General features: G+C 47.8%; 1 protein-coding gene across 5 annotated transcripts in view; it reads left to right on the top strand.

Annotated features, from left to right (window-relative positions):
• The first annotated feature begins 1107 nt into the window (after positions 1-1107).
• LOC130275391 (flavin-containing monooxygenase 5-like) overlaps positions 1108-15774 on the top strand; it is a 54636-nt gene continuing 39969 nt past the window's right edge. The window contains exon 1 of one of the 5 annotated variants that reach the window (XM_056523289.1): positions 1108-1232. The gene's annotated coding sequence lies outside the window, so the exon portion shown is untranslated. Of the gene's footprint in view, positions 1233-1340; positions 1474-2455; positions 2571-5044; positions 5134-15774 lie in introns of those variants that run through there. The other 4 variants (XM_056523287.1, XM_056523286.1, XM_056523285.1 and 1 more) reach the window with 4 other exon arrangements.

The raw sequence follows: 15774 nt of genomic DNA, 5'->3' as shown, positions 1-15774 counted from the left end.
TAGTAGCAGCACCCTTTAGGTAGTAGAAGTAGTAGCAGCACCCTGTAGATAGTAGTGGCAGCCTCTTTAGATGGAAGTAGTAGTAGCATCCCCCTTTAGGTGGTAGTAGTAGTAGCAGCCACCTGTAGGTGGTAGTAGTAGCATCCACTTTAGGTGGTAGTAGTAAAAGCAGCCCCATTTAGGTGGTAGTAGTAGTAACAGCAGCCTCCTTTAGGTGATAGTAGTAGTAGTAGCCCCCTTCAGGTGGTAGTAGTAGTAGTAGTAGTAACAGCAGCCTCCTTTAGGTGATAGTAGTAGTAGTAGCCCCCTTCAGGTGGTAGTAGTAGTAGTAGTAACAGCAGCCTCCTTTAGGGGATAGTAGTAGTAGTAGCCCCCTTCAGGTGGTAGTAGTAGTAGTAACAGCAGCCTCCTTTAGGGGATAGTAGTAGTAGTAGCCCTCTTCAGGTGGTAGTAGTAGTTGTAGTAACAGCCACCTTTAGATGGTAGTAGTAGTAAAAGTCTGCTTTAGGTAGTAGTAGTAAACGCCCCCCTTAAGGTGGTAGTAGTAGTAGCAGCAGCCCCATTTAGGTGGTATTAGTAGCAGTATCAGTAGCAGCCCCTTAAAGTGGTGGTAGTAGTAGTAGTAGCACCCTTTAGGTGGCAGAAGTAGTAGCAGCAGCCCCCTAGAACCCTTTAGGTAGTAGAACATACACACATTTATTAAACCAATAGGGAGACAACAGGGGGAGACCCTGCAAGGGAGCCACCTAAAGGGTACCCTTTAGCTTGACCAATGGGCTTTAGTTTTCCCCGATGAAGGAAACAGCCGGACAATTTCCGATAGGCGTTGGAGAGAAGTGTGGACCTCCACGGCAGTAGTAGTGATGTCACCACTCACATCCCATACCACCGGATTAACCGCGAAGTGAGAGTTAACGGAACGGTTGAGACGCCACCGGCCGGGGCGTTCTCCCGCTATAACTCATGGACCTTCCTCATATCCAGCTCCCTCTGAGCCTCATCATTTAAGAAGCGAGCCACTCGATACAGGATTTGCAACAGCAGTACCGAATGGCAACAAAAAACGCAAGTACATTTCCATAGCGAATGCTTATTTAATATGTAGCATCTACTTAATAGCAATTTCTGTTTATAGATATCGATACAATTCGAAAAAGTGTGAAACAAATTGTATCCACCAGAACACTATCTATAGTATACAGTGCTATCCTACTTACTACTATTACAGTCAGGTACGTTTTATATAGAGATATATAAATAAGTCCCATAGCGCTGACCATAACAAATTCTTATTGTGATTTTTATATTGCCCACACCTGTTACTTTCCCCAGGTGAGTTTAAAGGAGCATCACATGCTTGAAACAATCTTATTTTTCCACAATTTTGAGCAGTTTGTAAAGGAAGAGTGGTCCAACATTCCGGCTGAGAGGTGTAAGAAGCTTATTGATGGTTATAGGAAGCCACTGATTTCGGTTATTTTTTCCAAAGGGTGTGCAACCAAATATTAAGTTAAAGGAGAACTACAGGATTGAAAATGTTATCCCCTATCCTAAGGATAGGGGATAAGTTTCAGTTCGCGGGGGGTCCGACCGCTGGGGCCCCCCATGATCTCCCGTACGGGGCCGTGGCTCTCTGCATAGAGAGCTCGTGTCGACCACCGCACGAGGCGGCGGCTGACATGCGCCATCCATTTACTGCTATGGGAGAGCCGAAGCGCTGCCTTTGGCAATTTCCGGCTCTCCCATAGCAGTGTATGGAGGGGGCGTGTCGGCCGCTGCTTCGTGCGGTGGTCAACACGCCCTCTCTAACCAGAGAGCCGGGGCCCCGTACGGGAGATCACGGGGGCCCCAGCGGTCGGACCCCCCGCGATCTGAAACTCACTGAGACCTAGCCCCCACTCTCCTCTGAATTACTGTCTTTCTCTCATCCCCTGCATGTAAGTGACGGCTAAAAAAAAGAGGGAAACTGCTCTATATAGCTAATAATTGATATTTAGACAAATAAATAGGATGGTGAGAGGGAAAGGATGGGCTTGGGTTTAGTTCCCCTTAGTACCCCTTTAAGGACATAACTCCTTCTGGGGAAAGGAACTTATGTATGTATGCTGAATGGTAAGTGCATCAGGAATTGCAACAAGAGTCCTCTCTATTAAATATCCTAATAGCATGGCCAGTTGTAGGAATATGGTTTGTGCACCCACGAGACCTGTTGGGTCTAATAGCCCCTTTGGTACATCTGAGGATGCCAGTATTATACATAGCTCTTCATAGGTGGGGGTCCCCTTTATATATTTCGCAACAAGCTAAAAAAAAAATTTTAGCATGTAAAACTTATTGCACAACAAATTCGTTTCTTTGAGAGACGTAATGAACTTCAAATCTTACATAATAATAATAATTAAAAAGAAATCACATTTAGTATCACACACTGAACACGAACAAGAACAGGGCAGCACTCCAGCTTCATGTTTGTATTCTGCATCAGAGAGGCGGGGGTGAGGAGTATTAAAATTGTCAGCTAGAAAAGAGGCGCATTACTGAGAGAGAGAGCACCCTATCAGAACTACTAGGTAAGTACGTTATTTTGGTATATTACTATACTACTATTTTAGGCTTATAGCTCAGATTCTTATTGTCATCCCAGTAATTTACTATTTACTGCCTTTAGATTGTAAATTCTCTTGGGCAGGGTCCACTACTCAGTTGCTTTGCTTGAAGATGTGTATTTATTTTTATAACTTTTTATATATGTTCATTTTTATCACTTTTTATTTTCATGCACCCGAGATTATCATAATTATTATTATTATTATATTTTTAAATATATATATATATATATATATATATATATATATATATATATTAGTTTGGAGTAGCCGTATTAGTCCAGTAAAGAGGATACAAAATCATAGAGTGTTGCAGAATCTTGTAATACCTTTTTTTTATTGGACTAACAATAAGTCCAAGCTTTCGGGAGTCCTCTGTTTATAAAGTCGAAAACATTTCTGTGCACATAAGAATGAAACACACAGGTTACATCTCACAATATACAGAGGTTAAAATTACAGATTGACACTAAGTTGGGCTATAAATTGTACAGCTATAGGAAGATAGACATCAAAAGCGTATAGATCAAATAATAACATGATTTTATTAGACATGAATGCTCAATAAACATACATTTAAAAAGTACATAAAATACAATTAATAAGTGGTCACGCCCCGGAAGAAGCCTTGGAGCAAAACGTCGGGTGGTGGAGGCTGGTCTATCCTTAGAGTCCACTGGGTATTGACTGTTTTTTACATTTTGCTGTTATTAGTTGGGTGTTATCCTTCTTTCCCCAGTCATTACCCAGTGGACTCTAAACATAGACCAGCCTCCACTACCTGACGTTTCCCTCCAAGGCTTCTTCCGGGGTGTGACCATGCCCCGGAAGAAGCCTTGGAGCAAAACGTCGGGTGGTGGAGGCTGGTCTATCCTTGGAGTCCACTGGGTAATGACTATTTTTTACATTTTGCTGCCACTAGTTGGGTGTTATCCTTCTTTCCCCAGTCATTAACCAGTGGACTCTAAGGATAGACCAGCCTCCATCACCCGATGTTTCGCTCCAAGGCTTCTTCCGGGAGGTGGCCACGCCCTGGAAGAAGCCTTGGAGCAAAACGTAGGGTGGTGGAGGCTGGTCTATCCTTAGAGTCCACTGGGTAATGACTGTTGTTTACATTTTGCTTCTACTAGTTGGGTGTTATCCTTCTTTCCTTAGTCATTAACCAGTGGACTCTAAGGATAGACCAGCCTCCGTCACCCAACGTTTCGCTCCAAGTCTTCTTCCGGGCATGACCACGCCCCGGAAGAAGCCTTGGAGCGAAACGTCAGGTGGTGGAGGCAGTCTATCCTTAGAGTCCACTGGGTAATGACTGTTTTTTACATTTTGCTGCTACTAGTTGGGTGTTATCCTTCTTTCCCCACTCTGTATATCTCATGTTATCTTATGCGCACTTTATTCTTACTGATGTTGATGATTGTTGGGAAAGTAGCATACACCTAACGTAAGCATTTCTGCATTGTGGTTACATTGCATTGCCAGTCTCCACTTTTTTTCAGTTTCCATCAGCTGTACTCTTATCAATTGCATTTTATGTGCTTTTAAATGTATGTTTATTGAGACAGGTTATAAGAAGTTTTGATAATGGGCTAAGAAGCTCAAATCCACATTGAGTCTTCTGTTCTTTAAATCATATAAAAAAAGGATTATTTTGACTTCAAATTTCTTTTTTCTTAGGTGTTTTTGAAGTTTCCTTTTAAAAAGTACCTGTCATCAAACTATATTTTCTAAACTAACTCAGATTATATTCCCTAATTTCTGAGCTTTAAAAATCTGTGTATCATACCTTTCCCCTTCCTCACATTGTGTGAGCTCCCGGCAGGAGAAAGTGGGCGTTCCCCAGCAGGCTCAAAGTCACTGACGCCTGCGAGAGCTGTTCCTCGCTGTTACAGTTTGTGCTCCGGCCACACATGTTGGCCGCGAGCGCATTGTCCCTGCTCCCGGCGGGGCCGGGATTCGCATCGCAGGACGCGCCTGCATGCGAATCCCGGCCTGTCACTTACCTGCTTCCTCTGTCTCCCCTGCTACTGTGCTTCAGCCCCGGCGCGTGTGTCCCTGTCCCATAGGGCACGCGCGCGAGAGGGAGCTTTAAAATTTAAAGGGCCAGTGCGCCCATAATTATCACTCACACCTGACACTATTCTTTAAAGTCCCTGCACCTCCCCCACTTCTCTGCCGGAGTTTCAGTGCCATTTGCCTGAGAGAAAGCAATCCCCTTGCCTGTTTGCCATTCCCGTGTATCCAGACCTTCCTGCTAAATTTTTTGACTACGAAACTTTTCCGCCTGCCTTGACCTTCTGTTGCGTCTGACTACAATACAGCCTCCTCCTTCGGTACCTTGCCTTGCCCAGTTACCTGTGTGGTCGAGCCGAGTCGGGGGTAGCGACCTGGGTGTTGCCTGCCGCAGCAAGCCCATCCTGCCTTGTTCTAGTGAAGACCAGCGGCACCTTAGACTCCACTCCCCGATATGGTCTGAGTCATCTGCCACACAGGTGGAGGATCCACCAGCTTCGTGACAGCCTACATCCAGGTGCGTGACACTCGCCGTGCCCAGCACGCACTTCCTGAGTTTGGTCTCCTGCCAGGCCGGGAGGAGACCAAACTAACTGTTTTACTTGCGGAGGGAACAGAACAGTCACCTAGTGGAGTTTTTTATTTTTTTTTATCACATTAAAAACATATAAGGGGTTGAGAATTTTAAAAGCAAGTAAATAGCAAAGTGTCTTATAATTACATAAGGAACAATATATTAAAAGTTTAGTTTGGTGACAGGTACTCTTTAAGGTCCTGTATGGAGTGACCTGTTTGGGTGAAATGGTGTCAAACTGGGGTGCAATGGTCCTTTTCTTTATGGTTGTTAATGGAAGATCTGTTTAGATTCATCCTTTTATTGAGTTTCTGGCTGGTTTCACCAATGTAATGTCCTATCTAACACTTTGTATAGTATCATATAGACAACATTCTCAGTTGTACAGGAGTATAGCCCCTTAACCCCTTAAGGACGCAGGACGTAAATGTACGTCCTGGTGTGGTGGTACTTAACGCACCAGGACGTACATTTACGTCCTAAGCATAACCGCGGGCATCGGAGCGATGCCCGTGTCATGCGCGGCTGATCCCGGCTGCTGATCGCAGCCAGGGACCCACCGGCAATGGCCGACGCCCGCGATCTCGCGGGCGTCCGCCATTAACCCCTCAGGTGCCGGGATCAATACAGATCCCGGCATCTGCGGCAGTGCGCGATTTGAATGAACGATCGGATCGCACGCAGCGCTGCTGCGGGGATCCGATCATTCATAACGCCGCACGGAGTCCCCTCTCCTTCCTCCGTCCGGCTCCCGGCATCTCCTGCTCTGGTCTGTGATCGAGCAGACCAGAGCAGAAGATCGCCGATAACACTGATCTGTTCTATGTCCTATACATAGAACAGATCAGTATTAGCAATCATGGTATTGCTATGAATAGTCCCCTATGGGGACTATTCAAGTGTAAAAAAATGTAAAAAAATGTAAAAGTAAAAGTAAAAAAAAAGTGAAAAATCCCCTCCCCCAATAAAAAAGTAAAACGTCGGTTTTTTCCTATTTTACCCCCAAAAAGCGTAAAAATTTTTTTTTATAGACATATTTGGTATTGCCGCGTGCGTAAATGTCTGAACTATTAAAATAAAATGTTAATGATCCCGTATGGTTAACGGCGTGAACGAAAAAAAAATAAAAGTCCAAAATTCCTACTTTTTTTATACATTTTATTAAAAAAAAAATTATAAAAAATGTATTAAAAGTTTTTTATATGCAAATGTGGTATAAAAAAAAGTACAGATCATGGCGCAAAAAATGGGCCCCCATACCGCCGCTTATACGGAAAAATAAAAAAGTTATAGGTCATCAAAATAAAGGGATTATAAACGTACTGTCACGATGCCGGCTGGCAGGTAGTGGACCCTCTGTGCCAGAGAGGGATTGGCGTGGACCGTGCTAGTGGACCGGTTCTAAGCCACTACTGGTTTTCACCAGAGCCCGCCGCAAAGCGGGATGGTCTTGCTGCGGCGGTAGTGACCAGGTCGTATCCACTAGCAACGGCTCACCTCTCTGGCTGCTGAAGATAGGCGCGGTACAAGGGAGTAGGCAGAAGCAAGGTCGGACGTAGCAGAAGGTCGGGGCAGGCAGCAAGGATCGTAGTCAGGGGCAACGGCAGAAGGTCTGGAAACACTGGCAAGGGACACACAAGGAACGCTTTCACTGGCACTAAGGCAACAAGATCCGGCAAGGGAGTGCAAGGGGAGTGAGGTAATATAGGGAGTGCACAGGTGATAACTCTAATTGGAACCACTGCGCCAATCAGCGGCGCAGTGGCCCTTTAAATCGCAGAGACCCGGCGCGCGCGCGCCCTAGGGAGCGGGGCCGCGCGCGCCGGGACAGAACAGACGGGGAGCGAGTCAGGTAGGAGAGCCGGGGTGCGCATCGCGAGCGGGCGTTACCCGCATCGCGAATCGCATCCCGGCTAGCAGCAGGATCGCAGCGCCCCGGGTCAGAGGACGTGACCGGGGCGCTGCAGCGGAGGAGGTGAAGCGAGCGCTCCGGGGAGGAGCGGGAACCCGGAGCGCTCGGCGTAACAGTACCCCCCCCCTTGGGTCTCCCCCTCTTCTTGGAGCCTGAGAACCTGAGGAGCAGACTTTTGTCAAGGATGTTGTCCTCAGGTTCCCAGGATCTCTCTTCAGGACCACAACCCTCCCAGTCTACTAAAAAAAAATTTTTTCCTCTGACCTTTTTGGCAGCCAAAATCTCCTTGACCGAGAAGACGTCCGAGGAGCCGGAAACAGGAGTGGGAGGAACAGATTTGGGAGAAAAATGGTTGAGGATGAGTGGTTTGAGAAGAGAGACGTGAAAGGCATTAGGGATACGAAGAGAAGGAGGAAGAAGAAGTTTATAAGAGACAGGATTAATTTGACACAGAATTTTGAAAGGACCAAGATAGCGTGGTCCCAACTTGTAGCTAGGGACACGGAAGCGGACATATTTAGCGGAGAGCCATACCTTGTCTCCAGGGGAAAAAACGGGGGGAGCTCTTCTTTTCTTATCCGCGAACCTCTTCATGCGTGAAGAAGCCTGTAAGAGAGAATTTTGGGTCTCTCTCCATATAATGGAAAGGTCACGAGAAATTTCATCCACAGCGGGCAGACCAGAGGGCAAGGGGGTAGGGAGGGGGGGAAGAGGGTGACGGCCGTACACCACGAAAAATGGGGATTTGGAGGAAGATTCAGAGACCCTGAAGTTATACGAGAATTCGGCCCATGGAAGGAGATCTGCCCAGTCATCCTGGCGGGAGGAAACAAAATGTCGCAAATAATCACCCAGGATCTGGTTAATTCTTTCTACTTGTCCATTGGACTGGGGATGATATGCAGAGGAAAAATTTAATTTAATCTTGAGTTGTTTACAGAGAGCTCTCCAGAATTTAGACACGAATTGGACCCCTCTATCCGAGACAATCTGCGTAGGCAACCCGTGAAGACGAAAAATGTGTACAAAAAATTGTTTAGCCAACTGAGGCGCAGAAGGAAGACCAGGAAGAGGAATGAAATGTGCCATTTTGGAGAATCGATCAACGACCACCCAAATAACGGTGTTGCCACGGGAAGGGGGTAAATCAGTAATAAAATCCATACCAATCAGAGACCAAGGCTGTTCGGGGACAGGCAGAGGATGAAGAAAACCAGCGGGCTTCTGGCGAGGAGTCTTATCCCGGGCACAGATAGTGCAGGCTCGCACAAAGTCCCCAACATCCGTCTCCAGAGTTGGCCACCAATAGAAGCGGGAGATGAGTTGCACAGATTTCTTGATGCCCGCATGACCTGCGAGATGGGAGGAGTGACCCCATTTGAGGATTCCGAGGCGTTGGCGTGGAGAAACAAAGGTCTTTCCTGGAGGAGTCTGTCTGATGGAGGCAGGAGAAGTGGAGATCAGGCAGTCAGGTGGAATGATGTGTTGCGGAGGGAGATCAACTTCTGAGGCATCCGAGGAACGAGAGAGAGCATCGGCTCTAATGTTCTTATCGGCAGGACGAAAGTGAATCTCAAAATTAAATCGGGCAAAGAACAGAGACCACCGGGCCTGGCGAGGATTCAGCCGTTGGGCCGACTGGAGGTAGGAGAGGTTCTTGTGGTCGGTGTAGATAATAACAGGAAATCTTGATCCCTCCAGCAGATGCCTCCATTCCTCAAGTGCTAATTTAATGGCTAGAAGTTCTCGATCCCCGATGGAGTAGTTCCTCTCCGCTGGAGAGAAGGTCCTAGAGAAAAAACCACAAGTGACAGCATGCCCGGAAGGATTTTTTTGTAGAAGAACAGCTCCAGCTCCTACTGAGGAGGCATCAACCTCCAATAGGAAGGGTTTGGAAGGGTCAGGTCTGGAGAGCACGGGAGCCGAAGAAAAGGCAGACTTGAGTTGTTTAAAGGAGTCTTCTGCTTGAGGAGGCCAGGACTTGGGATCAGCATTTTTCTTGGTTAAAGCCACGATAGGAGCCACAATGGTAGAAAAATGTGGAATAAATTGCCTGTAATAATTGGCGAACCCCAAAAAGCGTTGGATAGCACGGAGTCCGGAGGGGCGTGGCCAATTTAAGACGGCAGAGAGTTTGTCTGGATCCATCTGTAGTCCCTGGCCAGAGACCAAATATCCTAGAAAAGGAAGAGATTGGCATTCAAACAGACATTTCTCAATTTTGGCATAGAGTTGGTTGTCACGAAGTCTCTGAAGAACCATACGGACATGCCGGCGGTGTTCCTCTAGATTGGCAGAAAAAATTAGGATATCGTCCAGATATACCACAACACAGGAGTATAATAGATCACGAAAAATTTCATTGACAAAGTCTTGGAAGACGGCAGGGGCATTGCACAGTCCAAAGGGCATGACCAGATACTCAAAGTGTCCATCTCTGGTGTTAAATGCCGTTTTCCACTCGTCCCCCTCTCTGATGCGGATGAGGTTATAGGCGCCTCTTAAGTCCAATTTAGTGAAGATGTGGGCACCTTGGAGGCGATCAAAGAGTTCAGAGATGAGGGGTAAGGGGTAGCGGTTCTTAACCGTGATTTTATTAAGACCGCGGTAGTCAATGCAAGGACGTAGGGAGCCATCTTTTTTGGAGACAAAGAAAAATCCGGCTCCGGCAGGAGAGGAGGATTTACGGATAAAGCCCCTTTTTAGATTCTCCTGGACGTATTCGGACATGGCAAGAGTCTCTGGGGCAGAGAGAGGATAAATTCTGCCCCGGGGTGGAGTAGTACCCGGGAGGAGGTCGATAGGGCAATCATAAGGCCTGTGAGGAGGTAGAGTCTCAGCTTGTTTTTTGCAGAAAACATCCGCGAAGTCCATATAGGCCTTGGGGAGACCGGTTACTGGAGGAACCACAGAGTTACGGCAAGGGTTACTGGGAACCGGTTTTAGACAGTTCTTGGAACAAGAGGACCCCCAACTCTTGATCTCCCCAGTGGACCAATCCAGGGTTGGGGAATGAAGTTGAAGCCAGGGAAGTCCAAGGAGAATCTCCGAGGTGCAATTGGGGAGGACCAAAAGTTCAATCCTCTCATGATGAGATCCGATGCTCATAAGAAGGGGCTCCGTGCGGAAACGTATGGTACAGTCCAATCTTTCATTATTTACACAATTGATGTAGAGGGGTCTGGCGAGACTGGTCACTGGGATGTTGAACCTGTTGACGAGAGAGGCCAAAATAAAATTTCCTGCAGAACCAGAGTCCAAGAAGGCCACTGTAGAGAAGGAGAAGGCAGAAGCAGACATCCGCACAGGCACAGTAAGACGTGGAGAAGCAGAGTAGACATCAAGGACTGTCACACCTTTGTGCGGAGTCAGCGTACGTCTTTCCAGGCGGGGAGGACGGATAGGACAATCCCTCAGGAAGTGTTCGGTACTAGCACAGTACAGGCAGAGGTTCTCCATACGGCGTCGTGTCCTCTCTTGAGGTGTCAGGCGAGACCGGTCGACCTGCATAGCCTCCACGGCGGGAGGCACAGGAACAGATTGCAGGGGACCAGAGGAGAGAGGAGCCGAGGAGACGAAACGCCTCGTGCGAACAGAGTCCATATCTTGGCGGAGTTCCTGACGCCTTTCAGAAAAACGCATGTCAATGCGAGTGGCTAGGTGAATAAGTTCATGTAGATTAGCAGGAATTTCTCGTGCGGCCAGAACATCTTTAATGTTGCTGGATAGGCCTTTTTTGAAGGTCGCGCAGAGGGCCTCATTATTCCAGGACAATTCTGAAGCAAGTGTACGGAATTGTACGGCATACTCGCCAACGGAAGAATTACCCTGGACCAGGTTCAACAGGGCAGTCTCAGCAGAAGAGGCTCGGGCAGGTTCCTCAAAGACACTTCGGATTTCCGAGAAGAAGGAGTGTACTGAGGCAGTGACGGGGTCATTGCGGTCCCAGAGCGGTGTGGCCCATGACAGGGCTTTTCCGGACAGAAGACTGACTACGAAAGCCACCTTAGACCTTTCAGTGGGAAACAGGTCCGACATCATCTCCAGATGCAGGGAACATTGGGAAAGGAAGCCACGGCAAAACTTAGAGTCCCCATCAAACTTATCCGGCAAGGATAAGCGTATCCCAGGAGCGGCCACTCGCTGCGGAGGAGGTGCAGGAGCTGGCGGAGGAGATGACTGCTGAAGCTGTGGTAGCAACTGTTGTAGCATAACGGTCAGTTGAGACAGCTGTTGGCCTTGTTGCGCAATCTGTTGTGACTGCTGGGCGACCACCGTGGTGAGGTCAGCGACAACTGGCAGAGGAACTTCAGCGGGATCCATGGCCGGATCTACTGTCACGATGCCGGCTGGCAGGTAGTGGACCCTCTGTGCCAGAGAGGGATTGGCGTGGACCGTGCTAGTGGACCGGTTCTAAGCCACTACTGGTTTTCACCAGAGCCCGCCGCAAAGCGGGATGGTCTTGCTGCGGCGGTAGTGACCAGGTCGTATCCACTAGCAACGGCTCACCTCTCTGGCTGCTGAAGATAGGCGCGGTACAAGGGAGTAGGCAGAAGCAAGGTCGGACGTAGCAGAAGGTCGGGGCAGGCAGCAAGGATCGTAGTCAGGGGCAACGGCAGAAGGTCTGGAAACACTGGCAAGGGACACACAAGGAACGCTTTCACTGGCACTAAGGCAACAAGATCCGGCAAGGGAGTGCAAGGGGAGTGAGGTAATATAGGGAGTGCACAGGTGATAACTCTAATTGGAACCACTGCGCCAATCAGCGGCGCAGTGGCCCTTTAAATCGCAGAGACCCGGCGCGCGCGCGCCCTAGGGAGCGGGGCCGCGCGCGCCGGGACAGAACAGACGGGGAGCGAGTCAGGTAGGAGAGCCGGGGTGCGCATCGCGAGCGGGCGTTACCCGCATCGCGAATCGCATCCCGGCTAGCAGCAGGATCGCAGCGCCCCGGGTCAGAGGACGTGACCGGGGCGCTGCAGCGGAGGAGGTGAAGCGAGCGCTCCGGGGAGGAGCGGGAACCCGGAGCGCTCGGCGTAACACGTACTAATTTGGTTTAAAAGTTTGTGATTTTTTTTAAGCGCAACAATAATAGAAAAGTATGTAATAATGGGTATCATTTTAATCGTATTGACCCTCAGAATAAAGAACACACATCATTTTTACCATAAATTATACGGCGTGAAAACGAAACCTTCCAAAATTAGCAAAATTGCGTTTTTCGTTTTAATTTCCCCACAAAAATAGTGTTTTTTGATTGCGCCATACATTTTATGATATAATGAGTTATGTAATTACAAAGGACAACTGGTCGCGCAAAAAACAAGCCTTCATACTAGTCTGTGGATGAAAATATAAAAGAGTTATGATTTTTAGAAGGCGAGGAGGAAAAAATGAAAACGTAAAAATTTAATTGTCTGAGTCCTTAAAGGGGTAGTCCAGTGGTGAAAAACTTATCCCCTATCCTAAGGATAGGGGATAAGTTTGAGATCGCGGGGGGTCCGACCGCTGGGGCCCCCTGCGATCTCTCTGTACGGGGCCCTGGCTCTCCGCCGAGATAGCGGGTGTCGACCCCCGCACGAAGCGGCGGCCGACACGCCCCCTCAATACATCTCAATGGCAGAGCCGGAGATTGCCGAAGGCAGCGCTTCGGCTCTGCCATAGAGTTGTATTGAGGGGGCGTGTCGGCCGCCGCTTCGTGTGGAGGTCGACACGCCCCCTTCCCGCGGGCTGTCGGGACTCCGTACAGGAGATCGCGGGGGGCCCCAGGGGTCGGACCCCCCGCGATCTGCAACTTATCCCCTATCCTTAAGATAGGGGATAAGTTGTAAACCACTGAGTCACCACTGGACTACTCCTTTAAGGCCAAAATGGGCTGAGTCCTTAAGGGGTTAAGGGGTTAATGGGGTACTCCGGTGTAAAACTTTTTTTTTTTTTTTAAATCAACTGGTACCAGAAAGTTAAACAGATTTGTAAATTACTTTTATTAAAAAATCTTAATCCTTCCAGTACTTATCAGCTGCTGTATGCTCCACAGGAAGTTCTTTTGTTTTTGAATTTCTTTTCAGTCTGACCAAAGTGCTCTCTGCTGACACCTCTGTCCATGTCTTTCCTCTGTGCGGGATCCCAATCCCATTTCAGTCCTCTCCTTTAAATCTTCCTGTCTCTTCCTCATTGGTGACACTGAATGTTTTGGGGTATTTAATGAGGTATTCCGGGTTTATACATCTTATCCCCTATCCTAGGATAGGGGATAAGATGTATGGTCGCAGGGGTCCCGTCACTGGGAACCCCACGATCTCGGTACAGCCCACGGCATTCTGTGCCGGATGCTGCCTCCAAGATGGGGACATAATGCCACGGCCACGCTCCTAGTGATGTCTTGCCACACACCCTCCATTGATGTCTATGGGAGGGGGTGTGGCGGCCACCATGCCCCCTCTTATAGACATGAATGGAGGGGACGTGGCGTGACGTCACTAGGGGGCGCGCCGCGCCGTCATGTCCCCTTCTCGGAGGCAGCGCCGAGCACAGAATGCCGGGGGCTGCACTAAGATTGCAGGGGTCCCCCATGGTGGGACCCCTGCAATAAAACATCTTATCCCCTATCCTTTGGATAGGGGTTAAGATGCATAAACCCAGAATACACCTTTAAATAAAATAAAACATTAGATATGGGGAACCGGATAAAACAGATAAAGTTGTTGCATAGAAGTCCCCACATGCGCGCTCAGCTTGGCATGTGCATGTATGGTTGACGGGGAGAGCGGTGAAGGTCCCTTCCCGACTCCTCTAGTCATGACCTATATATCCGAGAACAAATGGATCTGGCATGTTGAAATCCAACATACCACCAAACCATACACCAAACTGCCTAAGCCAGCAGATTTAGCTTTATTTAACCTAACATTAACTCCAATAACAAATTGAAGACATTCATTCTAACTTGTTTTTTATTTTTTTTGGATATTGTGAAATGTATGGTTTCTGTCTATGCCCAAAGGCTACAAATGTTCTTCTGAAGACACCCAATATGCCCAAATGGTTTTCAGTTGGTGTTTAGCTAGCTCAGAATGCAGAGGTGTGGTTGAAAATCTAGGTCATATACAAGGCACCAAGGGATAAGACAGAGGCACCGTGTCACATATGGGCAGGGAACAGTGAAGCCCTAACTCACTCACAGCCACTGTCCCTACCTATTGCCTATCTGCCCTAAGTGACAGATCGACAAGCACAATGACAAACCCTCCCTGCTAAGTGCTGGGGCAGTGTTGTAAAAAAAAAAATATATACAAAAACAGTCAGAGTCAGGGAACAGCTGGAGGCACACAAACTAACAGAAATAAATCTAGACAATTACACAGAAAAGCATGGTCAGACTAGCCAGGGTCAATAAGCAATAGAGTAGTCAAAAAGCCTAGCCAAAGATCAAAACCTGAAGTCAGAAACACTATAAGATTGCTGGTTACTAAACTAAGTCTTTCACTGGCAAGGAATAGACGCACACTGCAGGTTTAAATAGCCAGCTACACAGGTGATCTCAGCATGCTCACAACGTCAGGATAACAGGCACAAGTCAGGAACACAAATTAGCAGGACAGACTCCAGACACCTTTGCTAGAAATAAATTACACAATTGCTCAGGCACCACAGGAAGGTAGGAGCACTCTTATATAGGTGGTGCCTGGCAGGGATTGGAGCCAAGATTGGATTGGAATGCAACAGCCTGTGCGCCAGAAACAAAGGAGGATGATCCGATGTCTGCAGCAGGGAGGAAGAACCGAGCATGCGACTCAGCTGAATTATGCAGCAGAACGCACTGTGTGTTGGTGGCTGCCAACCCCTGTTTTACAATTGCATCAGGAATTCCTAAAATCATTTTAGGATGTCCTCAAAATCATGACCTGTTAGATATAAGAATGTAATCGTGAAGGGAAGATTTATTAATCTGTCCGAGATAGAAAATGGAGTTTGCTCATTTCCTTCAAGTGGCCTTTTGAAAGTAACAGGTCCCCCACCTTGAGCAGTGTTTTCCAACCAGTGTGCCTCCCGCCAAAGGCTGTCTGAGCTTGCTGGAAGTTGTAGTTTTGCAACAGCTGGTTGGGAAACATTGATCAAGATGTTAAATATGATGGTGTCTGCAGTACGCACAAAAATGAACACTGTTAGGACCGGACCTTAAAAACACACTAACACAAGCCTCCCCGACATGTTTCGCACCAGAAACAACTTCATCAGGGGCATTAAGGCTTGGATTGGATGCTATAGGCAAATCAAACCAGTTTTTTTTTCTCTGACAGATCAATAAATCTGGGTCATTGTCTTTTGATCAAAACAGACTCACATTCCAGCTCCATATTTCCCAGTTGGTATGATGTTAGTCATGTGCTTTACTTGCTATACATCAGGCATTATTGGGCAATGGTAAAAAGTAAGAAAGAGTGAACATTTCTATGTTTTACTTAAAGGGGTACTCCGCCCCTAGACATCTTATCCCCTATCCAAATGATAGGGGATATTTCTGATCGTTGAGGTCCCGTCACTGGGGACAACCACGATCTCCCTGCTGCACCCGGCCTCCGCTTAGAGCATTGGGTGCAGCACCAGTGGCTCTTGACGTCATGGCCACACTCCCTCAATGCAAGTCTATGGGAGGGGGCGTGACGGCCGTCACG

Source organism: Hyla sarda, chromosome 6 (assembly GCF_029499605.1).
Source record: "Hyla sarda isolate aHylSar1 chromosome 6, aHylSar1.hap1, whole genome shotgun sequence".
Taxonomy (NCBI): domain Eukaryota; kingdom Metazoa; phylum Chordata; class Amphibia; order Anura; family Hylidae; genus Hyla; species Hyla sarda.
This window is presented reverse-complemented; position numbering and strand designations above follow the sequence as displayed.